We start from the raw sequence: 8,669 nt of genomic DNA, 5'->3' as shown, positions 1-8,669 counted from the left end.
CAACATGCTAGTAAGTTGGTTAAGAAACAGTCAAGTAGATCAACGTTGATGGGATACTTGATGATGAAAAAACCCATGTGGGTCATAGTTAACTAGAAACTTAGCGGTCAAAAGTCCAACATAGAGTTGGCACAACAAAAGTTTAAGTGGGTCACAATTGACAGGACACTTAGCGATCGAAAGTCCAATAGATAGTTAGCATGTGACGTGAAGTCTTAGCAAGTCAAAATTGACCGAATGCTAGGTAACGAGAAAGTCCAGCAAAGGTAGATCGACTGCTAGACAACGATGAAATTCCAACAAGTCCAGTATTGACCGAATGTTAGGTAAATATAATCTTGGTAGGTTGAGGTCAATTGGATATAGAATAAGGCAAGAATTCAACCTTTGTAAGCAGAAGTAGAAGTATTAATTGATTGATAGGATGTATCAATTGACTAATGAATGCAAAACACCCTGAATCCTGAAAATTATGGTTGCTACAATAATTTTTGGAGTTGCTATGGAAACTAGAGTTTTGCGAGCTTTGCTGCAAACCCAAAACCCTCAAAAATTAGGGTTGCTATAGTAATTTCAGAGGTTACTACAGTAATTTTTTATAATTAGTCGTATCTAGGTTTAGGGTTTGCATCTACAGTGTTTTGTTACGGTTGACACTCTCAAAACTATTGGCCAATTTTACTGGAGACAAACAATCGATTAGTAAGTCTCACCAATTGATTGGTAAAGTAAAAAAAGAAATCATTTTACAAGTTTAAATGGTCAGATTCGATAGCAATCAATTGGTGAAATATAGCAATCAATTGTTAAGTAAAAATCAGCTCGAATAGCAGCCTTATAAAAAAAAAATTTAGAAGATTTTTCATGTCGATTCTTAGCACTCTGAGACGAAATGCTAATGCATTTCTGGATCAACATGAGGCATTTCCAAGAAACAAAAAAACATCTAAAGCAAGTTCCTCATTGTAGAGTCATTTTTAAATTCATTTGTCTTTGTATTCATTTTCTTATTGTGTTCTTGTAAGAACATATTGTAAGAGGTTTTTCCGCCTCCAAAAAGTATCCGAAAAGAAAAAGTTTATAATGGACAGATATCACTAAGAGTAGGCCTTGGACTAGTCGCCTAAGAGACGAGTACCAAATAAATTTCAGAGTTGTGCATGTGGCATCGGTATTGATATAAATTTCCACTGCACATTCAAACGATGAGCACGAGATCAAGACAAGAAAAGATCAAAGCTATTCACCCCCTTAGCTTGCATAGGTCCTAACATTAAATCAGTACAAATCCATTTTAAAATTTGCACTCACTTTCATGAGTTCATGCTACCAATCTCATTTTCTCCCGAGGTGTGCATTTTAGTTAGATTGATGTTATATATTTTATTCTAACACTTACACTACTGTATCGATATCTAATTCTCTTGGAATGGGACTGTGAAGCATCTCATTAGATTACAATAATAGCTTATTATAAAATTTAGTTTCTATTTAGTATGTTATATTATATTTTCAATGCATATCTAGCATATTTTACTAGGGTTGGCAAAAAAACTTATCCAAATTCAAATTTTAGACTATTTTAAACTTTGATTGATTTATGGATAAAAAAATACAATACATTCAATTTTAAATATCTAATTCAAACAAATATATTTGACCTAATATAAAATAATTACAACCTAGTAAATTGTTCACTAGTTGTTTCAATTACTAGTTAATATGAGTGATTTATTTTTCATTAAATGCATATCTAGAATTAAATAGTAAATATTAATAGTTTGGAAAGAGTTTAACCCATTTAAAATAATACTAAACTTTCACGTTTAACACATACCTAGCATATTTTCATGAAAAATCGATATAAAATTCGAACTGAATTAAGCTTAATCTCATAAATTGCATTCATTGTCTATTAGCTTAGTTGCTTATAGTGCATGCTAACAAGGTAAAGGCCACAGATTTGAGATTTTGCATGGGATTAATTTTTTTATTTTTATAGTTTTTAACATAATTTTTTGGTTATAGATAATTAAACTAGGATGGGGTTTTCAATTTTTATAAATTTTTTTGTAATATATTATTTCCTTTTTTTATTGCACCAAAATTATATTTTCAATGTTTGTCTAGCATATTTTACTAAGGTTGGCATAAACCTTGACCTTATTTAAAATTTTTTAATCTTTCATCTATTTATAGATAAAAATACAATACATTTACTTTTAGATATATAATTCAAAATAAAGTAACTCAATATTTAACTACAGACCTACTAACTGCTAACTAGCTGTCTCAATCATATTTAACTTAGTGATTTTCTTTATCAAATTGATTCCTAAGATTAAATAATAAAACATTAATAATTTGTAACAAATTTAAAATTAATAAAATTCAGCACATACCGAGCATGCTTAATTTCATGAGAAATTAATACAACTTAGATTAAATTTAAGCTCCTTTTCATTAAATCACAATGTTCTATTAGTTCAGTTGGTTAGAGTGACATGCTAATAATGCAAAAGTTGCAAGGTCCAGGGCTCCATGTGTCAATTTTTGTATTTAGTAATACATTTTTATAGCTAAAGAGAATTAAACTTGACCAGCATTATTTCTATTATCTTATAAATTTTAAATTTAGATCAAAGGCTAATTTTCTTATTTAGTATATTTTTACCGTTCAAGAGAATTAAATTTGGACAACATTATTTGTATTCTCTTATAAGTTTTAAATTTAGATCAAATATAAGCTCAATTTCATTATATACCAATGGTTTATTAGCTTAGTTGGTTAGAGTGTTGTGCTAATAATGTGAAGGTTGCAGGTTTGAAACTTACATGGCTTAATTTTTTTTATTTACTATATTTTTACATTTAGAGGGAATTAAACTTGGCCAGCATTATTTCTATTATTAAGTTTTAAATTTAGACCATATATAAGCTCAATTTCATTAAATCCCAATGGCCTATTAGCTTAATTAGTTAGAGCTGCTAATAACACGAAGATTTCGAGGCTATTTTTTTTTTATTTAGTATATTTTTACCGTTAGAGAGAATTAAACTTGACCAACATTATTTATATTCTCTTATATATTTTCAAGACTTGCATGGGCCAATTTTTTTTATTTAGCATATTTTTATAGTTAGAGAGAATTAAACTTACCCAGAATTATTTCTATTCTCTTATAAATTTTAAATTTAGATCACATTTAAGCTCAATTTCATTAAATCACAATGGTCTATTAGCTCAGTTTGTTAGAACGTCGTGTTAATAACGTGAAGGTCGTAGGTTTGAAATTTGCATGTGCCAATTTTTTAATTTAGAGTATATTGTTACAACTAGAGAGAATTAAACTTGGCCAGCATTATTTTATTCTCTTATAAGTTTTCAAGACTTGCATGGGCCAAGTTTTTAATTTAGAGTATATTTTTACAACTAGAGAGAAAAAATTTGCATGGGCCAAATTTTTTTATTTAGCATATATTTACAGTTAGAGAGTATTAAACTTAGTCAACATTATTTCTATTCTCTTATAAGTTTTAAATGTAGATCACATGCAGGTTCGAAATCTGCATGGGCCAATCTTTTAATTTAGAATATATTGTTACAACTAGATAGAATTAAATTTGGCCAGCATTATTTTATTCTCTTATAAGTTTTCAAGACTTGCATGGGCCAAGTTTTTAATTTAGAGTATATTTTACAACTAGAGAGAAAAACTTTGCTTGGGCCAAATTTTTTTATTTAGCATATATTTACAGTTAGAGAGTATTAAACTTAGTCAACATTATTTCTATTCTCTTATAAGTTTTAAATGTAGATCACATGCAGGTTCGAAATCTGCATGGGTCAACCTTTTAATTTAGAATATATTGTTACAACTAGAGAGAATTAAATTTGGCCAGCATTATTTTATTCTCTTATAAGTTTTCAAGACTTGCATGGGCCAAGGTTTTAATTTAGAGTATATTTTTACAACTAGAGAGAAAAATTTTGCATGGGCCAAATTTTTTTATTTAGCATATATTTACAGTTAGAGAGTATTAAACTTAGTCAACATTATTTCTATTCTCTTATAAGTTTTAAATGTAGATCACATGCTGGTTCGAAATCTGCATGGGCCAATCTTTTAATTTAGAATATATTGTTACAACTAGAGAGAATTAAATTTGGCCAGCATTATTTTATTCTCTTATAAGTTTTCAAGACTTGCAGGGGTCAAGTTTTTAATTTAGAGTATATTTTTACAACTAGAGAGAAATAAACTTGGCCAGCATTATTTTATTCTCTTATAAGTTTTCAAAACTTGCCTGGGCCAAATTTTTTTAATTAAAATATTTTTACTGTTAGAGAGAATTAAATTTAGTCAACATTATTTCTATTCTCTTATAAGTTTTAAATGTAGATCACATTTAAACTCAATTTCATTAAATCATAATGGCCTATTAACTCAGTTGGTCAGAGTGTTATGTTAATAATGTGAAGGTCATAGGTTTGAAACCTGCATAAGCTAATTTTTTAATTTACAGTATATTTTTACAACTAGAGCGAATTAAACTTGGTCAGCATTATTTGTATTCTCTTATAAGTTTGCAAGACTTCAAATTTTTTTTATTTAGCGTATTTTTACAATTAGAGAGAATTAAACTTAGCCATCATTATTTCTATTCTCTTATGAGTTTTAAATGTAGATCACATTGAAACTCAATTTCATTAAATCACAATGGCTTATTAGCTCAGTTGGTTAGAGCGTCGTGCTAATAACGTGAAGGTCATAGGTTTGAAATCTGCATGGGTCAATTTTCAAAATTAGAGTATATTTTTACAACTAGAGAAAATTAAACTTGGCCAACATTATTTGTATTCTCTTATAAGTTTGCAAGACTTCATGGGACAATTTTTTTTATTTAGCGTATTTTATAGTTGGAGAGAATTAAACTTAGCCAACATTATTTCTATTCTCTTATAAGTTTTAGATGCAGATCACATTTAAACTCAATTTCATTAAATTATAATTGACTATTAGCTCAGTTGGTGATGCAGATCACATTTAAACTCAATTTCATTAAATTATAATTGACTATTAGCTCAGTTGGTTAAAGAGAATTAAACTTAGACAACATTATTTCTATTATCTTATAAGTTTTAAATATATATCACATTTAAACTCAATTTCATTAAATCATAATGGCCTATTAGCTCAGTTGGTTAGAGCATTGTGTTAATAACGCGAAGGTTTAAATATTTTAATTTAGAGTATATTTTTACAACTAGAGAGAATTAAACTTGGCCAGCATTATTTGTATTCTCTTATAAGTTTGAAAAAGTTGCATGGGGAAATTTTTTTTATTTAGCGTATTTTTACGGTTAGAGAGAATTAAACTTAGCCAGCATTATTTCTATTCTCTTATAAGTTTTAAATGTAGATCACATTTAAACTCAATTTCATTAAATCATAATGGCCTATTAGCTCAGTTGGTTAGAGCATCGTGCTAATAACGCGAAAGTCGCAACTTTGAAACCTACATGGGCCAATTTTTTAATTTAAACTATATTTTTACAACTAGAGAAAATTAAACTTTGCCAGCATTATTGGTATTCTCTTATAAGTTTTCAAGGGACCGGATCCTTTGGACCACTTTTTGTAGTCCAGGGATGGCCCCTTTGCATATATTGGTGGGGATGAATGGTCCCCACCTATTTTATAAGAGGATCTACTCTAAATTTTCAAGACTTGCATAGGCCAATTTTTTTTATTTAGCATATTTTTACTGTTAGAGAAAATTAAACTTAGCCAACATTATTTCTATTCTCTTATAAGTTTTAAATTTAGATCACATTTAAGCTCAATTTTATTAAATCACAATGGTCTATTAGCTTAGTTGGTTAGAATGTCGTGCTAATAACGCGAAGGTCGCAGGTTTGAAACCTGCATGGGCCAAGTTTTTAATTAGAGTATATTTTTACAACTAGAGAGAATTAAACTTAGTCAGCATTATTTCTATTCTCTTATAAGTTTTAAATTTAGATCACATTTAAGCTCAATTTTATTTAATCACAATGGCCTATTAGCTCAGTTGGTTAGAGCGTCGTGCTAATAACGCGAAGGTCGCAGGTTCGAAACCTGCATGGGCCAATTTTTTAATTAGAGTAAATTTTTACTACTAAAGAGAATTAAACTTAGTCAGCATTATTTCTATTCTCTTATAAGTTTTAAATTTATATCACATTTAAGCTCAATTTCATTTAATCATAATGGCCTATTAGCTCAGTTGGTTAGAGCGTCGTGCTAATAACGCGAAGGTCGCAGGTTCGAAACCTGCATGGGCCAAATTTTTTATTTAGAGTATATTTTTTACAACTAGAGAGAATTAAACTTGGTTAGCATTATTTCTATTCTTTTATAAGTTTTAAATTTATATCACATTTAAGTTCGATTTCATTAAATTACAATGGCCTATTAGCTTAGTTGGTAAGAGCGTCGCTAATAACACGCTCAGTTGGTTAGAGCTGCTAATAACGCAAAGATTTACTAATTTTTTATTTAGTATATATTTATAGTTAGAGAGAATTAAACTTGGCCAACATTATTTGTATTCTCTTATAAGTTTTAAATTTAGATCAAATATAAGCTCAATTTTATTAAATCACAATAGCCTATTATCTAAGTTGAGTAGCGCATCTTCGATGGGCCAATTTTTTTTTTATTTAGCATATTTTTACAGTTAGAGAGAATTAAACTTAGCCAATATTATTTCTATTCTCTTATAAGTTTTAAATTAGATTTCAAGACTTGCATGGGACAATTTTTTTATTTAACATATTTTTACAATTAGAGAGAATTAAACTTAGCCAATATTATTTCTATTCTCTCATAAGTTTTAAATTTAGATCACATTTGAGCTCAATTTTGTTAAAATATAATGGCCTATTAGTTTAGTTGGTTAGAGCGTTATGCTAATAACATGAAGCTTGCAGGTTTGAAACCTTTATGGGCCAATTTTTTAATTTAGAGTATATTTTTACAACTAGAGAGAATTAAACTTGGCCAGCATTATTTTATTCTCTTATAAGTTTTCAAGACTTGCATGGCCCAAGTTTTTAATTTAGAGTATATTTTTACTACTAGAGAGAAATAAACTTACCCAACATTATTTTATTCTCATGTAAGTTTTCAAGACTTGTATGGGCCAATTTTTTTTATTTAGCATATTTTTACAATTAGAGAGAATTAAACTTAGCCAACATTATTTATATTCTCTTATAAGTTTTAAATGCAGATCACATTTAAATTCAATTTCTTTAAATCAAAATGGTCTATTAGCTCAGTTGGTTAGAGTGTTATGTTAATAACGTGATGGTTATAGGTTTTAAATCTGCATGAGCTAAATTTTTAATTTAGAGTATATTTTTACAACTAGAGAGAATTAAACTTGGCCAACATTATTTTATTCACTTAAAAGTTTTCAAGACTTGCATTGGCCAAGTTTTAAATTTAGAGTAGATTTTTACAACTAGAGAGAAACAAACTTGGCCAGCATTATTTATTCTCTTATAAGTTTTCAAGACTTGCATAGGCCAATTTTTTTTATTTAGCATATTTTTACAGTTAGAGAGAATTAAACTTAGCCAACATTATTTCTATTTTCTTACAAGTTTTAAATGTAGATAACATTTAAACTCAATTTCATTAATTCATAAAGGTCTATTAGTTCAGTTGGTTAGAGCGTCCTGCTAATTACGTGAAGGTCGTTGGTTTGAAACCTACAGGGGCTAATTTTTTAAATTAGAGTATACTTTTACAACTAGAGAGAATTAAACTTAACCAGTATTATTTGTATTCTCTTATAAGTTTGCAAGACTTGCATGGGCCAATTTTTTTTATTTAGCGTATTTTTACAGTTAGAGAGAATTAAACTTAGCCAGCATTATTTTTATTCTCTTATAAGTTTTAAATGTATATCACATTTAAACTCAATTTCATTAAATCATAATGGCCTATTAGCTCAGTTGGTTAGAGTGTCGTTCTAATAACGTGAAAGTTGCAAGTTTGAAACCTGCATGGGCCAATTTTTTAATTTAGAGTATATTTTTACAGCTAAAGAGAATTAAACTTTGCCAGCATAATTAGTATTCTCTTATAAGTTTTCAAGGGACCAGATCCTCTGGACCACTTTTTGCAGTCCAAGGATGGTCCCTTTGCATATATTGGTGGGGATGAATGGTCCCCACCTATTTTATAAGAGGATCTACTCTCAGTTTTCAAGACTTGCATGGGCCAATTTTTTTTATTTAGTATATTTTTACTGTTAGAGAAAATTAAACTTAGCCAACATTATTTCTATTCTCTTATAAGTTTTAAATTTAGATCACATTTAAGCTCAATTTTATTAAATCATAATGGCCTATTAGCTTAGTTGGTTAGAGTGTCGTGCTAATAACGCGAAGGTCGCAGGTTTGAAACCTGCATGGGCCAAGTTTTTAATTAGAGTGTATTTTTACAACTAGAGAGAATTAAACTTAGTCAACATTATTTCTATTCTCTTATAAGTTTTTAATTTAGATCACATTTAAACTCAATTTTATTTAATCACAATGGCCTATTAGCTCAGTTGGTTAGAGCGTCGTGCTAATAACGCGAAGGTCGCAGGTTCGAAACCTGCATAGGCCA

General features: G+C 28.9%; 3 non-coding genes across 3 annotated transcripts; all 3 read left to right on the top strand.

The window, feature by feature from the left end:
* Window positions 1–6,060: 6,060 nt before the first annotated feature.
* TRNAI-AAU lies at window positions 6,061–6,134 on the top strand. The gene has a single exon. It is a non-coding gene; the product is annotated as a tRNA-Ile (tRNA).
* A 121-nt stretch (window positions 6,135–6,255) lies between these two features.
* TRNAI-AAU lies at window positions 6,256–6,329 on the top strand. The gene has a single exon. It is a non-coding gene; the product is annotated as a tRNA-Ile (tRNA).
* Window positions 6,330–8,595: 2,266 nt separating this feature from the next.
* Window positions 8,596–8,669, top strand: TRNAI-AAU. Its single transcript has one exon. It is a non-coding gene; the product is annotated as a tRNA-Ile (tRNA).

This window comes from Zingiber officinale, chromosome 6B (genome assembly GCF_018446385.1).
Source record: "Zingiber officinale cultivar Zhangliang chromosome 6B, Zo_v1.1, whole genome shotgun sequence".
NCBI lineage: Eukaryota > Viridiplantae > Streptophyta > Magnoliopsida > Zingiberales > Zingiberaceae > Zingiber > Zingiber officinale.
The sequence above is the reverse complement of the archived record's forward strand: the minus strand, read 5'-3'. Positions and strand labels throughout refer to the sequence as shown.